We start from the raw sequence: 17,812 nt of genomic DNA on the forward strand, positions 1-17,812 counted from the left end.
TTTCAAACCTGGCTAGATAGAAGGTTGGTGAAGGTCTTGACAAAAATGGATTTAGGGTGAAAGATACCTAATTCCATTTTGGACATGTTGAGTTTGAAATGTCTATGGGACTTTAACGTATAAATATCCAGAAGACACTTAGTAATATGGAACTGATGTTCAGGAAAAAAAGAGAATTGGATATGCCATGCTAGGCCTCAGAATAGAAAAGATGATTAAATGAATAAAATAATTGAATGAACAATGAATAATCAATATGATAATTTGAATGAATAAGAAAATATTTATTGAGCACCTACTGTTTGTCAGGCACAGTGAGTGCTAAGTGTATTAGAAATATTATTACATTTAATACCCCCAACAATGCTGGGAGATAGATTTTATTGCTATTGCCATTTTACAGCAGAAGAGCCTGATACAGGTAGAGATTAAATGACTTACTCAGAGCTATATAGGCAGTAAGTTCCTGAGGCTGGATTGGAACTCAGGTCTTCCTGAAGCCCAGTGCTCTATCCACTGCTCCATCTATCTAGAAACATTTTTAAGCATTTAATTTTACCAACCACTGTGCTAAGTGTTGGAGAATCAAACGCTAAAAGCAAAGTAATATTTGACTTCAAATAATTTACATTCTATCAGAGGAAGATAATACTTGTAGGGCAGTGATAATCTGGGAGGAATATTTTTGTTCTGGTAATTCACAGCATTGCTGAGTCAAGTCATAAGGTAATCTCCACATCTTTTCCACTAAGGGTATCATGGATTTGAATAGTGTTCCCACAGCAAGAAATATAAAGGAAAGGTAGGACAGGGTCTGGGGGAATTTAAATATAGTAAATTCTCATAGTCAGGAAAGCAAGACCCCAGGAGGGGAACAGAAGGTCCTTGTTGTAGACATAGGATGAAGAGTAGTGGCATTGTGAGAAAATGACCAGAATGGTATAGAACCTCTAGGAACTTATGAAGTTACCAAAAGAACATGTATGTATGTATATGTACATATATACATGTATATATGTATGTATATGTACATACATACATATATATATATACAGAGAGAGAGAGAGAGAGAGAGAGACAGAGAGAGAGAGAGAGACAGAGAGAGAGAGAGAGAGAGAGAGAGAGAGAGAGACAGAGAGAGAGAGAGACAGAGAGAGAGAGAGAGAGATGGTATTTAGATCAGAAGCCTGGAATACTTCAGCTTTGGAAAATAGAATATCAATTATGACCCAGTAAATTAAACTGAGGAATTGTCAGGGTAGAAGAAGAATCAGGTGAGAGCCCTGTCACAAAAACTCAAAGGGGAAGAAAGTATCCAGGAGGGGTGCATCATCAACATGTGTTCTGTGTCACTTAAGTTCATACTTAAAAATGAGAAAGAATGGGGCAAGATGGTGTTGAGAGCTGTGAACAGGGCAGGTGGAAGCAGCAGGATGGAGGTGGATGCCGCAGTTCTCCCTGGTACGATGGCCTCTGGTGTAAACCAGCAGTGTGTCCATGGCTCTGCATCCCCTTCACTGTCCTCAACATCTCTGACTACTGGATCTGCATGGACTCACAGGAGGGACTGGCCTATGCAGGTGATTGGGACTTTGATTGGGAAACAGGAGGGACAAAATATTAAGGTGATGTATACATTTGAGCTGCTATCCCACACAGTGGAGTAGAAAATTATCACTGGCAAATCATATTACTATACCAAAGAGGAACTGTTTAAAGCAGGTATTCAAGGACTGGAGTTCTAGATTGGTATACCACAGGGTCCCTCTGACATCCACATCCACAAGCAGGTGTGTGAGTTCATTGAGAGGCCTCTGTTCCTGAAGCTAAATCCCATGACCAAACACACTGATCTGCCAGTCTGCCATCAATATCATCAATGGAGAGGCAATAATGCCATTTGCTAAACTGACATACACACTGGTCACAGAGGAGGCTGAGCAGATTGGTGTGGATTATGTGGCTCAAATAACAGCTACAGGTAACGAAGAGAACTCTACTGTAACAGAGCACCTAATAGCCCAGCACAGTGCCATCAAGATGCTGCACAGTTGGGTCAAGCTTATTTTATAATATGTCAATGCTTCTGAAACAAGGGAGATTTCTTTAAATCATGAAATCCTGCATGAAGCATATGCTCTGTGTCATTGCCTTCCTATGCTCAGCACAGATATGTTCAAGACAGACTTTTATGATCAATGTAATGATACTGCTGTCATGGCCTAACTTGACATCATCACCAAAACATGTAACACAATGAACCAGTTTATAAGTAAATTCAATGTCCTATATGGTCACCAGGACATCAGCAGATGAATGGGAGGACATTTCTTCTAGAAAGAGGCAACCCTTCCCTTAGAAATGTGAGAACAAAAGACAGAGATCTGCTTCACTAAGGAAAACAATTGCCCCTGAGGCAGGAAAGTGGCTTATTTCCCTTTCAGAGACATCCTCAAGCCTGTATAGCTTCACTCCACCCAAATTGTTAGTAAGTGAGGAATAGTCTCCCACTCCCATGAAAAACAAAATCCACACCAAACCTGAGAAAGAACCAATGTGTCCATTTTGTATGAATGACTTTAGAGAGGGCTGGATTCTTGGACTAGTAGAAATACACTCCTTTTTTTTAAAAATAAGGATTGACAATCTGCCTGCAATTGGCATCCATATGGTATAGTTAAGTAATAAGCCCTGGTAGCTATGCAGCATTAATCAATCAAAGCTACTGTCACCATGTTCCAACCATTGAAATTTGGGATACATATTAAAAGCCTGGCCTTTGATTTCCACAAAGTATCCTTTCCTATTACTTGAAAGGAACTTTTAAATTAGTTACATCCATAAAACTGATCCAAATATGTCTTCATAGTTGAGCAAGGGACAAAACAAAAGCATATAAAAGAAGAGATAAAGGGAGAGTCCTTTTCTTTATAAGCACAACTATAATTAATTTTAGTGCCATCTGTATGGTAATAGAAGCAAGAAGAAAAGGGGTCTAATGAGAATTGTACACAGCAGGACAAAGCCATCATGACAATTTAGGGGAAATCTAGCCCTGCCTAAAGTTTCTTCTCTGTTAAATTATGAGAGTGGGCTAACTAATCTTTAAGTCCCCTCTTTCAGTATTTAAATAAAGGCAGACATATATATATATATATATATATATATATATATATATATATATATATATATATATATATATATATATATATATATATATATATATATATATATATATATATATATATATATTTGAATATATCTATTGTTGGAGTCCATTGCAGGAAATAAAGGGAACTAAAAGAGGCCTCAGAGAATTACATGTACTTATCATTGCTGAAAGCCTTGAAGCCATTAAGTCCATTTAAGATAAGGTCACATGAATACATAGGAGAAATTCAAGGGAGTAAGTGGGGGGTGGGGAGTAAGAAGGGAAAAATGCAATAAGGTAGCATTAGCTGCCAAAATAAGCACCAGATTGGCCTTGCTAAATGTAAGGCAGATCACCAATCTCACACACTGGATTTGGGACCTATATGGCCAAATTACACCAGCTTATCCATTATCTGTACTGAGGATAATAGTGACATATTCATAACAGAATGGAAGAGGGTAAGTGTAATCACCATTTTAACTACCATTAAAAATCTTCCCCACCTGTTGATAGGCTTCAGGTTGGACTATTGAGGGAGGCTTGGTTAGGGGAGGCTTGTTTCCTATGAAGGTCCACACCTTTTGCTGATTGCTAATGAGTACTAGGTCATGAGGGGTTGTGCCCTCTGGCTCTGAAAAGAGTGTGTATGTATACTACTCCGAGGAGAGATTTTGCTTTGGGGATTAGTTTTGGAAGAAGGTTTGTGTGCCAGATGAGACTCTGGGAAGCCGCTAAGCAGTCCACCGGCACTGAAAACCCAAATGTTGGTGCTTCCTTCTCTGGTAGCAATGTATATGTGTATGTAATGCGCAGACAACTGGAAGATTATCTCTTGGTCCCTGTATATTGAATGTAATTAAAGTGATTGTTAACCTCTCAAAAGTTACCTTTCCTTTTATAAATGCAGATCTAAGAACTTATGAGAGCAGCAACACCCACCCCCCCGGTATGTCGGGGTGCTTACTGATACAGTAAGTTAAGGAGAAAGCCAGGAATATTGCCAGGGAGATGTGGGGCAAGGTTTTATTCAAGTTGTGGAAGAAAGGAGTTCACTATGTTACTGTAAGAGGCTGGGTTTATCTATATTCCATGCACTGCTATAATTCAAGACAAATATAGCTCCAGGGGTTTATAGTAATGGTTGAGTATTGCTCAAGGGAATTTCATTGATTTTCTACCAAACCTAGGAGGAACAGTCAGGGAGACTACCTATAAGCTAGTCTTTTAGAAATGAAAATTTTCTACCTAGTTGGTTTCCAATAATTCATGATAAATCAAATCATGATTAGTCAGTACATTGATCAGAGCTCTGATGTCTTATGAGATTGTGTTCTTTTATAGCACTGTAGTCATCTGGAACGGTGTTCTCTTCTTTATGCTCATTTTTCTCCATACTTTTATATAAGCCCACATAATACTTCTGAAATCCTTCATGTTTACATATGACTAATTTTTAAGGATAATTCTTCTCATTTTGCTAAATAATCATTTCTATGAGTTTGAGGTGAAAATCTCATGAATTATCAAATATGATTTGACTCCACAAGTTTAAATGCTGTATGCTACTATTTTCAAATAAAGACCTCAGAAAGTATGAATTGTTGGACGTGATGTGCCAAGATCATTGTTGCCGAAGTGAAAAAGTCCTTACATTCTTAAAACTGTTGAGCCATAATTAAGAGAAAAACATGCTCATGGAAGCTCTCTATGGATTCATTTATATTTATTTGCCTTCTTCCACAGATAGGAATGATCTTCATTTGATAGCCCTGAGCAGACAAGTATTAAATAATATGCCTAATGTTAACTTATTTGTAAACAGAAGTAGCAAGTATACATGAGAGAATTATATCTGCCATAAATTCAGTCACCTACTCATTTTTTTCTTTTGTTATTTTCTCTTTGCTTGATTTATATTAAAAATGTATGGGCTATAGAAGTCAAATAAATACATGTTTTGATTTTTCAAATTTTTATTTTATGTACAAGTAAGGAACAGGTAAGATTCCTTAAAGTTGCAGGATATCTCATGCATAAACTATTCCCTGAGAACAAATTTTAATTTCTTCAAGTTTTGTTCATCCTTTTGGGACCCCAGGATATCAGTACCTTCCACGTAAAAGTACTATGGGAAACAAAAAGTAGATAGATATTAACCATTACCATAGACACTTAATAGATGATTATTCAGTTGTCGAGCTGAATTTAGTATACACCTATGACAATGTATGAATTGTTATGCCAGTGGATGGTACACCAATGGCCAGGAAGAGACCATGCCATCTGTCCAGTCATTAAAATCAGAAGAAATAATATTATCAAATACAAATGTAAAAGAAATCCCAAAAGACTTAAAACAACATGTGATTATATTAGGGTTATGACTTTTTTTTCAATTGTAAGATTATAAGATTTTAAAGGAAAAAGAGAGAGGATTGAATTTCATTACTGATGTACAATAAATGGAATTTTTTTGTTCCTTTCTTTCCTTTTTAAATTCTGGTATTTTCAAAATACAAGATTCTTTGAAGCAACACTTTGGTGAGCCCAAAGGGAGGTGTTAATTATTATTTCTCCAGAGACTTATGAGAGACAAAAATTTCTTTTTACTTCTTAATACTTTTGTGTAAAGCCTTAATGCTCCAATTTCTAATGTTTAATTGATTTTAATTAGCTTCTTCAAAGGCATATAAACTTAGAGGAGAAAAACATAATAAAGTGAAGCAGGTTTCACAGCTGTGGGAGTTCTTAAACTCTAGTTTATACTGCTCTATTAAGTGAAACTAAGTGAAAGAAGGGGAAGGAAGGGAGCAGAAGAGAAATGAATGGAGTGGAAGAAAGAAGGAGGGAGAGAGAGGGCAGAGAGAAAGGGGGACAGAGAGAGAGAGAGAGAGAGAGAGAGAGAGAGAGAGAGAGAGAGAGAGAGAGAGAGAGAGAGAGAAACAAGGAGACAGAAGAAATAGAAAGAGTTCATTAAGTCTAAATGTCCTCAATTGGAATGTTACACATTTTATGTCTATATGCTCTTTAAAATAATAGAAATAGAAGCAACAGAGAAATGTATCTTATGCTCATAATTTTCACTGATGATATGTATAACTGTAGGATAGTGTGTCTCAGGTATGATGGGGAGGTATACCACTGCTGTTTCTGCTTTTCAATTTCATAAATTGCCTTTGCTTTGGATGAATTATGGTCTGTGCAGACTAGTAAAGGTAAGCAGATCTAATGTGTACTTATGATTAAACGAGTTATGGGTTTTAAGTGAATATAACCACATGGAGTAACTTCGAGTTGACATATTCATTTCTTAGTGACTCATTGTCCAAAATTTTGAATATTGGGACCAGATACTGTAACTGTCAAGTGGGTGGGGATGTCATTGAACCAAAGAATACATTTATTTCGATCATATAAGATAAAAATAATTGGAAATGAATGAAAAATCTTGTTGGAACTTTAGAAGGAGTGACTTAAAATTTATCATTTTCTATGCACATGCACTTATTTATTTAAATATAAATTTTTCCAAAGAGGGGTAGCATAGTGTAATGGATAGAGGAAGGGCCTGTAAGTAAGAAGGAGATGAGTTCAAGTCCTTCTCCTAGTATAGACTAGCTGTTTGACCTTGGACCAGACATTTAGCATCTTTCTCATTCAGTCCTCTAAACTAGTTTTATGGAAGTTGCCAGTCTACATATGTACCAACCAGTACTTGCAGAAGGAATTTCCATATACAGATTTCTCAATATCATCGAAATTTCAAATCCAATAGGTCATTGTTTATTAACAAATCTATGATATTATCATTTTCAAATTAAAAGTTAAAAACATATTGCCACTGACCTCTAAGAAAATAATTGCAGTGGAAAGCTGGAGTCTAAGTCTAGATCACAAGGGCATACAAAATGAGGAGTTGCAGAGCAAGTATAAATTCCTAGGACTTTGGCTAGATGGAAAAATGGGTAGTACGATGTGTAATTTGGGCATCCATAGCCTCAGCTTTCCCATTTATAAAATGAAATATAAATTTCTTTCACTCTCTACTTTAAAGAGTTGTTACTACAGACATCCTTTGCAGGACTTAAAGTAAAGTAGGAATATGATTTGTTGAGATTATTTATTCAGGAGAACAAAGATCACAGATGGGCAGTCTTAATCCTCCTTGTAGACAAAGAATTTGAAAAGAGCTAGAAGAATGTATCTGACAAAACAGATTGTTCTTCTATGGAGCATATGTGGTAAAAATATGAATAAGAATTCCAGAGGATAAAGATATCTGAATGGGCTAAGTCGTACTTTTAGGAGAATCCACAAATTAATGTGACTCAGCAATACATTATATACAGCAATACATCAAATTAATTAATGAATAAGTCAGAAGTGGAGAAGCTGCAGCCTTGAGTCCACATATAGCCTTCTAGGTCCTTGGGTGTGACTTTTTGACCGAATCCAAGTTTTACAGAACAAATTATTTTATTAAGGGAATTTGTTCTGTGAAGTTTGGATTCAGTAAAAAAGTTGCACTTGAAGACTAAGACAGTCACTTGTGTCCTTGAGGCAGTAGGTTCTCCACCCCTTGAATAAGTAAATGAAAAATAATTAATGAAGCACAAACTACATGCCAAGCATTAGAGGGACAAAACATGGGCAAAATTAGTATGTGATTTCAAGGAGCTCAAATTCTAACACAGACAACGCACACAAAAGTACTGTGACCCGGGAGGAAAATTTTGTCTTGAAGTTACAGTGATGGTGGATACAATCATAACTGAAGAAACTGACAAAATTTGAAAGGACAAATGACACATTTGATTGGATTATGGTTCTAGAAGTATGGAGGGTGGAGGAAGATGGTAAAAAGATAGTGAATATCCAATGAAGTTGGGGAAGAAGAATGATGTGTCACTGAAGACAAGATCTAGATGTAGTAACTGATCACTACTTGATTAAATCTTGGTAAGGAAGCCACTAGTAGGGCAAACATACCCAAGAGAAAGAATCGCAAAAATTAAAGCTCTAAGTCATCTAGGAGAAGATTTCTTGTATGATTAAAATGACACCACAACTAATTAATTTACCTATAAAAGTGTGTAGGTGTTCAAATTCACACTGGTGGAAAGAACATTTCCCAATAAAATAAAAACATTTAGGAAATATTTCAGCTATGGTGTACAACTAGAGCATAATCATTGACTCGAGCACTGATTCGAGATGTCTACTGCATAATTATCATGATTTATTAAGAGCTGATAGAGCAATGTAGAGGTAAGCCACTATGTTGTATACTACCTAGGGAGTTTTCCAGTTCAGTCATGTTAGAATAGAAGCATAGAATGTTAGATCCGGAAAAAACAAACAAACAACCTAGGTAATTAGGGCATATTCCCCTAATTTTATATATTGGAACGTCCATAGCAGTAGAAGTCTTTACCAGTTCATTTACCTGAACAAGTTCATACATAGTATTAATTCATATTTTTGTCTCAAGTCAACTACGGCATGTTTGGTTCCTCTCAGAAATATTAAAATGGATATTCATCTTATGAATATTTAGGAGAAAGGGATTGGATCTGTGATTTCACCGGCATAAAGAACTCTTAGATGAAGAGACTCTAAGAAATAGAGGTTAGCACCTACAATTTGTAGTTCTAGACTGATGACAGGAACACTTAGAGATTTAATGACTTGCCCAGGGTCAGGGAGTTAGTAAATATCACAGGCAGGATTGGAACTCAATTCTTCCTGGCTCCTACACCAATTTTTATCTACTATTTGTTAGCTATCTTTAGTTAATTGATTAAAGGGCCAAATGTCTTTCTTATCAAAGTGACCTCTTTAATGATGTAGTTACTTTTAAAATAGAAGAGAACATAAACGAGTATCCTTTAAAATACAAGAGAGATTAAAAACACAAAATTTAAAAAAAAAAAATTCTGACCTCATAATTATACTTACAATGATTTTCCATGGACTCTCTCCAAAACAGATTAGTTTTGCTAATAGCATTATTAAATGGGAATTTGGTCGCATCATAATTAAGTGATTAATTCTGCTGGCATTCCTCCCCCATCGGCTGGTATGTTAATGAAATTTACAGAAGTGATTTCTTTTCATAAGTTTCTGATTTTTTGTTCTCTTTGCAGTTCTCTAAATCAATAGTAACTCATTCCTAGGGCAAAACGTCTTGACAGTAGCTTAATCAGTCCATGTCCATGCTCTTTCAATGTCATCACTGGCTAGAAGGGAAAAGATCCTTCAGAGCATTTCTTCTTTGAGTGACATTGTTACATCCCCTCTCCCTCCACCCTTCCCTTCCTCCAACCCCTCTTCTCTCTGAACTTTTCCTTTTGCTCAATCTTCCCTCCCATAAATTTCTTTTGGTCAACATTTTTAGCTTCTTTATCCATTTGTCTTCTTAAAGAAATATTTTGAATTTAAATTTTCTATATAAGATGAAATGATGAGAGATGATGATGATGAAATTGTTTATATTTTATGTCAAGGTGAGTTTTACACACACACAAATTATAGATGAATGCTATTATTAATATTATCTTTACCTTTGATGGGATTTAAATATCAATGATTCCAGGACAAGTTAGTATGCTAGTATTTTCTTTTATATTTAACGTTCAGTGAACAATTGCCCAAATGGGGAGAATAATTGATTTGTTGTAATTACCCCAAAATTTTGGAATATTAAGCCCATCTTTGGTAAACCCAATGAAAGAAACTTTGGGACAAATCCAGGAGCACACAGGAAAACAGGGATGATATATATTTCTTCTGTTCCCCTACAGTTTTGGTTACTACCTTTAGTTCTTCATATTTGGAGAACTTATCATTCCACATAGTTTGTAGGTCATGAGTGTTTGCTATGTTTTTTACTTCTTACAAAGATCACTCAAATTTCTGTGGATTAGTATGATATTGAAGCAATTATGGGTGATTTATTTATTTTTTTGTAATAATGCTGTGATCCCCATAGAGTTGTTCTGCTTACCTATTCAAGATACTTTGGAATCCAAATTTGTAATGTATTTGGGGATTTATCATCTGTTAGTTTATGAAGAATACTGTGCTTCTATTGTTTAATTCTGGCTAGTATCTTTCTAGCTATTCAACAGAGTGAATTTTTGCAACCTTCAGCAATGTATTGCATAGTTACTACTATGTACTGTAGCTCTGGACCCCTTAACAATGAATTGTCTGTAGCTTCTCCTGCAGAGATTTATCATTTTTCATTGTCGTGCACTTACTACCATGCATTCTGTTTTGTAAACAAATGCAACAGAAGTAGTCATTCGCACCATTCTTCTTTGTCAGCATATCCTTGGCTTGAATTCATGTGTGCATTGTTCATTGAGAACTCTTTTCATATGTTTTATAATCTAAGTTATTTCATAGGCTCCATCTGGTGGCAATCCAGTAACAGTTATATTTTATAGGACAAGTGGCAATTACCCATTTGCAAACTTTACTATTGCTCTGTGAAGTGGTGTCTGTAGAAATGGTATTTCTAAGTAAATATCATCCTATAGCCTACTTTTTGTTGAAATTTTAGAAATTTTTCCATTGTTGCTTTCATGATGGTGAGTCCTATACCTGGGTCCAATATTTGATTAATATTGTACAAATTTTTGCTTGGATATTTTCTAAATTTGCAATCATCTACTTTAAAATTTTAAGACCTATTATATATACATAATGCACACATATGTAAATTGTGTATGCATGTATATAAATATATGTGAGTATATATATACATATATATGTATATGTGTGTGATTGTATATGTATGTATACACTTATTTGTTTATATACAAACAAGTCTTCTTTTAGAGATTTAACTTAAGGATTTCAGTGAATCTCTTGCCACAAACACACACAATTTGCACCTTGATAACTTGTGTCCAATATGTCTCACCTGAAGAAGTATAAAATATTTATGAGAATCACCTCCATCCGTTTGTTCTATTTGAACTCTTTATTTAAGTTCAAATCAATCCTTCAGTTTCCATTTTTGCCTTGGCATACATTGAAAATTCTTCACTACCATTATTTGCACAGGATGATGATTTCACAGTGACAACCTTAGTATGGCCAGGTTTTTAACAGCATCATTTTAGGGGCCATTTGAATCAATGAGGTCATAGATCCTTTGTGAGTATTTGAGAGGTCAAACAACATGTTACATTGCTGATATATTAAGGCAGAAAATAACTCCTGTAGAGTCTTCACCATATACAAATAGGGAGACAGAAAAATTCACATGGAAAGAATAGATAGATCAAGACTTTAGAAATGATGGGTTTAATTTTTAAAGTACTATTTTTGAGATTTTAAAACAGTGATTTTTCCCCCACTTACATACTGTTATTGAAGCTATGAATTGGTTTAGCTAGTCTGGAAAATAATTTAGAATTATGCTGAGAATTGCTTCCTGAAGAAGAGAGATGAGCAATATCATTGCGAATGTATTGACATAAAAGAAAAAAATCACCAAAATGTCTTAAAATAGATTTTTAAAACCCTAAAAAATTATCACAACTATAAAAGAGTAGTACTGAAGGAACCTTATATATCAATCAAATATGACCCACTCCTTAAGAAAATTCAGATGCAGAGAAATGGAATTATTTGTCCAAATTCATAGTCAGTATACTGCATATATGTAAATTAAGCACATCTTTTGAGTTTATTTCTCTAACATCTTTTACTATGTCATACTGCTTTCTAAGATTAAGGCACAAAAGAGCTTTTCCAATAATGGCAAAGATAGGTGGTAGACAACTTGAACCTTATTCTCATCAGAATTGCCTCAAGGAATAAATAACATACACACTCAATTGTATGTAGAAATCTGTCTTACCCTACAGTAAAGTAAGAGGAGAAAGAAATATGAGAAGGTGGGGGTAGGAGTGACAGAAGGGATGTGTGACTGAGAGAGGCAGTGGTCAGAAACAAAAACACTTTTGAGGAGGGGCAGGGTGGAAAACATGGAGGGAAATACAAAGTTAGTAATCATAACTGTGAATGTGAACAGAATGAACTCACCTATAAAATAGAAGCATATAGCAGAATAGATTAAGAAGCAGAATCCTATAATATCTTTTATTTTCGAGACCTGAAGCAAACACATGCAGAGTAAAAATAAGGGGCTGGAGTACAATATTTTAAGTTTCATCAGAAGTTTAAAAAAATCAGTGGTAGAAATCTTGATCTCTTACAAAGTAAAAGCAAGAATAGATGCAATTAAAAGTGACAGAGAAACTATATTTTGCTAAAATTTACCATAGATAATGAAGTGATATCAATAATAAATATATATGCACCAAATGTTACATCATCCAAATTATATTAAATTAAAAAAAAATTCACACAAACAAAACCAACATAATCAAGGTTAGAAAGAAAAGAGAAAACAGTGGGAAATTTTCAGCAAGTTTCTTGGATAAAGATCTTATTTCTCAAATATATGGAGAATTGCGAGAAATTTATAAGAATACGAGCTATTCCCCAATTGATGAATGGTCAAAGGATATGAATAGGTAATTTTCAGATGAAGCAATCAAAGTTATTTACAATCAATTAAAACTGTTCTAAATAGTTATTGATAAATATTAGATAAATGTAAATTAAAATAAAATGGACCTATGAGATTGGTTAATATGACAGAAAAGGGAAATGAGAAATGTTGGAGGGAATAAGAGGGAAAATATATACTAATGCACTGATGGTGGAGTTGTGAGCTGATCTAACCATTCTGGGGAACAATTTGGAACTATGCCCAAAGGCCTATAAAATTAGGTATGCTCTTTTACCGAAAAATGCAATTACCATATTTGTAATGTAATGACAGTAATAAAAAGGGGAAGGGGCCTATTTGTGCCAAAAATATTTATAGCAACTCTTTTTTTAATGACAAAGAATTGGAAATCAAGAGGATGCCCATCCACTGGGGAGTGATTGAATAAGTTGTGGGATATGATTTTAATAGATTACCATTGTCACATAAGAAATAATATGTAGGTGAATTTCAGAAAAACCTGGACTTATTTGAACTGATGCAAAGTGAAATGAGCAGAACTAGGATAAAATATTTAGATCTGAGAAAACAAAAATGCATAATTTACTGATTTGAAAGCTAATAAGTTTCCCATCACTAGACACTGTCAAACAGAATGTACTTACCCATTTGCTGAGGGTGATGGAATGGGGAATCTTATTCATGTGCATGACCACTGGGCCCATTTTCCCACTCTGAGATTTTGCAATAATGGAATTATGTGATTAGAACATTCCTAAGGTTCCTTCTAATTATCTAAGTCTATATTCAATCAGAAGCATTTTAAGTGCCTAAGATTTTACAAACATAGTCTTTGTTTTCTTACAACACCATATTCTTCAGCAATAGAGAAGAAACTTCGGCAACATTTTTGCAAACCTTCACCAGTAAAGAATCAACTGAATATAATGTTAAGCTAAAAATGGAAAAGCATGGGGCATAAACAAACTGTACTGTTTTTTTTTTTAAATGTATCTTTGTGTCTTTTTAAAAGTATTTTTAAAAAAAATGTCCTGGATTTGCTATGTGATAATTGTGTAACCTTGGTCAAATGACAGTTTGAGACTCAATTTATTTCTCTTTAATTTAAGTATAATACTGTAATGCTTTCCAGGCATACTATACATGGTGGTTGTGAGAGTGTGATGACACAGTTCTAATGTGTTACAAAATTCAAAATTATTATTGTTTCCACATACACATTTAATAATCATATGGACACCTAGGATATAAAGAAAACATTTAATAAGTATACATATAATATAATACATAGGGCATTGTATGATCAATAATAATTCTATGACTCATGAATAAAGAATGACAGTAAAGCATTTTAACAGTTGCAATAATGTCAAGGAACTAAAATACATTTACATGAATCAAAGTTATTCAGACAAATGAAAATAAAGTAAATCTCCCAATATTTCTCAAAATGACATGGAATCTACAAAACAGTCTCCTGTGGCCTAAGAAAACTATCCCACCACTAAAGGAAACTTCTTCAACCAATAAAGTGAAGGCCAACTTAGAGTATTTATCAGTTCTGGAAAAATTGATAAGGTTTGGGGAGACACCAAGCTTGAGTGAAGCTCTATTTTATACCCTTCACTTTCCTAGTTGGATTCTTCAGGCAAGTAATTGGAAAGAAATGAGGTCTTTCCTCGCTAGCCAGTAATTTTTCTTACTCCTCATGCTGTGGATACCATATCAGTCTTTGAGGCTTTACTCTTAGAGGTTTACTCTCTCTAACTTTCACCTCACATCAGGCTTCAGTCAAAATTGGCTATGAAAGGGAACTGTGAATGGCTTTTGAGGGCTATAAATGAGAGTTCTGAGCTTTGGCTTAGGTTCTAACCAAATAGGTTTATTGGAAAGATTCCTTTTAGATGCTGAGAAAATGAGTTTGAGACTTTGCCCTGAAACAAACAGCTCGTTTCTCTCACATGGGTTTTAAACGGTCATAAAAGGATGATATTGCACAGAAAATCTTAAAGCAATAAAGTGTCACAGATAAAAATGTCTTAGATTTTATGACAAAATTAAAAGAAGTTTGAAATTCTAAGCAGAAAATATTTTTAAATGTATTCAATAAATTCAGCTCATATTTTAGCAGGTATATTATCCACGGAGAAGCCAGCACAGTCAGAGTGATGCAAAGAAAGAAGAAACATGAAGTGCAAGTAAAAGAAGATCCAAACCAGTGCCAATGACAGAGAAGTAAACAGAGATAAACAGGAACAGAAAAGGACAGGGAGGTGAGAAGAGAATCTCACTAGATACCGCAATATCTTACCAATCAAGGTCATTCACTTAAATTATGGGCTTCAGAGGCTTAACATTAGGCATAGCCCTTTAAAATGTGATGAACTGCTATTCCACAAACTTTAAATGGAAAGTGGTTCTGTACAGTAGAAAGAGCTCCCTTTGGAATGCAGAGTTGTATTCTTTGACACTCACTACTGATGTGAAGCTGAACAAGTCACTCAACTTCTCTGAGGTTCAATTTCTTTATTGGTAAAATAAAGAGACTGGAAGAGATGGCCTCTGAAGTGCTTCCAGTTCTTTGATCTTTTTCATCTTTTTTCCTCTCATGATCTCATTAGCTTCCATATGTTCTATTCTCCTCTCTATGCAAATGATTTCCTGTCTTTATATCCCACCCTAGTCTCTCCTGAGCTGATGTCCTATTTCAACAATTGCCTTTGAGATATGAAAGAGACAATCCTGTGAGCATCTTACACTCAACATGTCCACAGTTAAACTCATTTTCCCCTCAAAACATTCCCTTGTTTCCAATTTCCCTTTAATTGTTGAGGGCACCACCATTGTTCCAGTAACAATAATAGCAACAGTAGCAACAGTAATGGTAACTGACATGGACACTGTTTTCTAGTCACTACGTTAACCACTTTACAATTTTTTATTATGTCTTTTGGTCCTCACAACTTTGGTCCTCCTGCTAAGTAGATTCAATTATTATCACAATTTTACAAGTGAGTAAACTGAGACAAACAGTGATTAGGTGACTTGCTCAGGGTCACCTACCTAATAAATTTATGAAGCCAGATTTGAATTCAGGTGTTCCTGACTCCAGTGCTCCACTGCTTCACCTAGCTACTGCATATTTCTTAACTCCTCACTTGTATATAATATATTCAGTTTGCCCAGTCTTTTGTTTCTACCTTCAAAATAGCTTTCAAATATGTTTTCTGATCATTACTCACACAGCCTGTACTATGGTCACATTTTTCAATGCAAAATGCCTCAACTTCTGCAAGAGCTTTCTAGTGAGTGACCTTTCCTCAAATCTATCTCCATTTGAATCCATGCTCTGCTCAGCTGCCAAAGTGATTTTTCTAAAGTACAGGTCTTCAATAGCACCTCTTTCTCAATGAATGCCATTGATTTCCTGTTACCTACAAGACCAAACATAAAGTCTTCAGGCATTTAAAGCTTTTCTTAACTTGCCCCTCCATACCTTTCTCAACTTCTTAAAACTTAGCCCCCTCCACACATTTTTTAATATCTATCTATGCTTTCTTACTTGTTATTCCTAAGGTAGGACACTCCTTCTCCTGTCTCTATATCTTCACACTGGCTGTTCCCCATGCTTAGAAGTCTCTTCCTCTTTACCTTTAGGTGCTGGGCATTCTTTGAAACTCAGTTCAAACTTCTTTTTCTACAATAGGTCTTTCCTGTTCTCATCTTCAGCTGCTAATGTTTTTTCATATGAAATGATTCAATATTGATAGCAATCACAATAAAGCATTCTGATAACACTCACTATGCGCCAGGCACTACACAGGATGCTTTACAAATATGACCTTATTTGATCCTCAGAACAACCCTGGAAGGTAGCTACTATTATTATCCCCATTTTACAGTGAAGAAAAGTGAGGGAGAGATTAAGTAACTTTCACAAGGTCACATAGCTAGGAAATGTCTGAGACTGGATTTGAACTCAGATTTTCCCCATACTGGGACCAACAGTCTATTGACTCTACCACCTCACCATCTATCTACTCCGCATGTATTATGTCCTAATTATTTACATATTTTCTCGCCATCAGAATATGAGCTTATTCTGAGAGGGGAGGTTAAGGAGGAATTGCTTTTATTTTCATTAATAGTGCCTGGCATATGGTTAGAAACCTTGCAAGCACTCAATAAAGCTTGGTGACTAATGTTTGCAGTACTGCTTAAATATCCGTTCCATAATTTCAACAGCCAATAAGTGGGTGAATTATTTAGAATAGAGAAATGTTTTATTGATTAATTGATTTTTTAGTATTCAACATTAATTTTTATGAAATTTTGAGTTCCATATTTTTTCTCCCTCTCTCACTTTCCCCCTCCTTCCCAAGACAGAAAGCAATCTGATACATGCTATTCATGAACAACCATATTAAACATATTTCCACATTACATATGTTGTAAAAAGAAAATCAGAACAAAAAGAAAAAAAATCATGAGAAAGAAAAAAAAACAAAATGGAAATATATGCTTTGATCTATGTTCAGACTCCATAGCTCTTTCTCTGGATGTGGACAGCATTTTCCATCATGAGTCTTTTGGAATTGCGTTAGATCATCATATTGCTGTGAAGAGCCAAATCTATCAAAACTGGTCATCACATGATGTTATTGATAACATGCATAATATGTTTTCGATTCTGTTCACTTTACTCAGTATCAGTTCATGTAAATCTTTCTAGATTTTTATGAAATCTGCCTTCTCATCATTTCTTATAGCACAATAGCATTCTATTACATTCACATACCACATTTTTTTCAGTCATTCTATGACCAATTGATGGTCATTCCCTCAATTTCCAATTCTTGGACAACACAAAAAGAGCTGCTGAAAATATTTTTGCATATGTAGGTCTTTTTCTCTTTAAATGATATCTTTGGGATACAGAACTAGTAGTGGTATTGCTGGATCAAACGTTATGTGCAATTCTATAGCCTTTAGGCATAATTCCAAATTTTTTCTCCAGAATGGTTGGATCAGTTCACAACTTCAACAATGCATTAGTGTTTCAATTTCCCCACACCTTCTCCAGCATTTACTATTTTCCTTTTCTG

The 17,812-nt window shown here is 34.9% G+C and overlaps 1 pseudogene; it reads left to right on the plus strand.

Annotated features, from left to right (window-relative positions):
* The first annotated feature begins 1,391 nt into the window (after positions 1 to 1,391).
* On the plus strand, positions 1,392 to 2,316 carry LOC140512066 (COP9 signalosome complex subunit 6-like; annotated as a pseudogene).
* Positions 2,317 to 17,812: the final 15,496 nt, after the last annotated feature.

The sequence above is a fragment of the Notamacropus eugenii genome, chromosome 6 (genome assembly GCF_028372415.1).
Source record: "Notamacropus eugenii isolate mMacEug1 chromosome 6, mMacEug1.pri_v2, whole genome shotgun sequence".
NCBI classification, from domain to species: Eukaryota; Metazoa; Chordata; class Mammalia; order Diprotodontia; family Macropodidae; genus Notamacropus; species Notamacropus eugenii.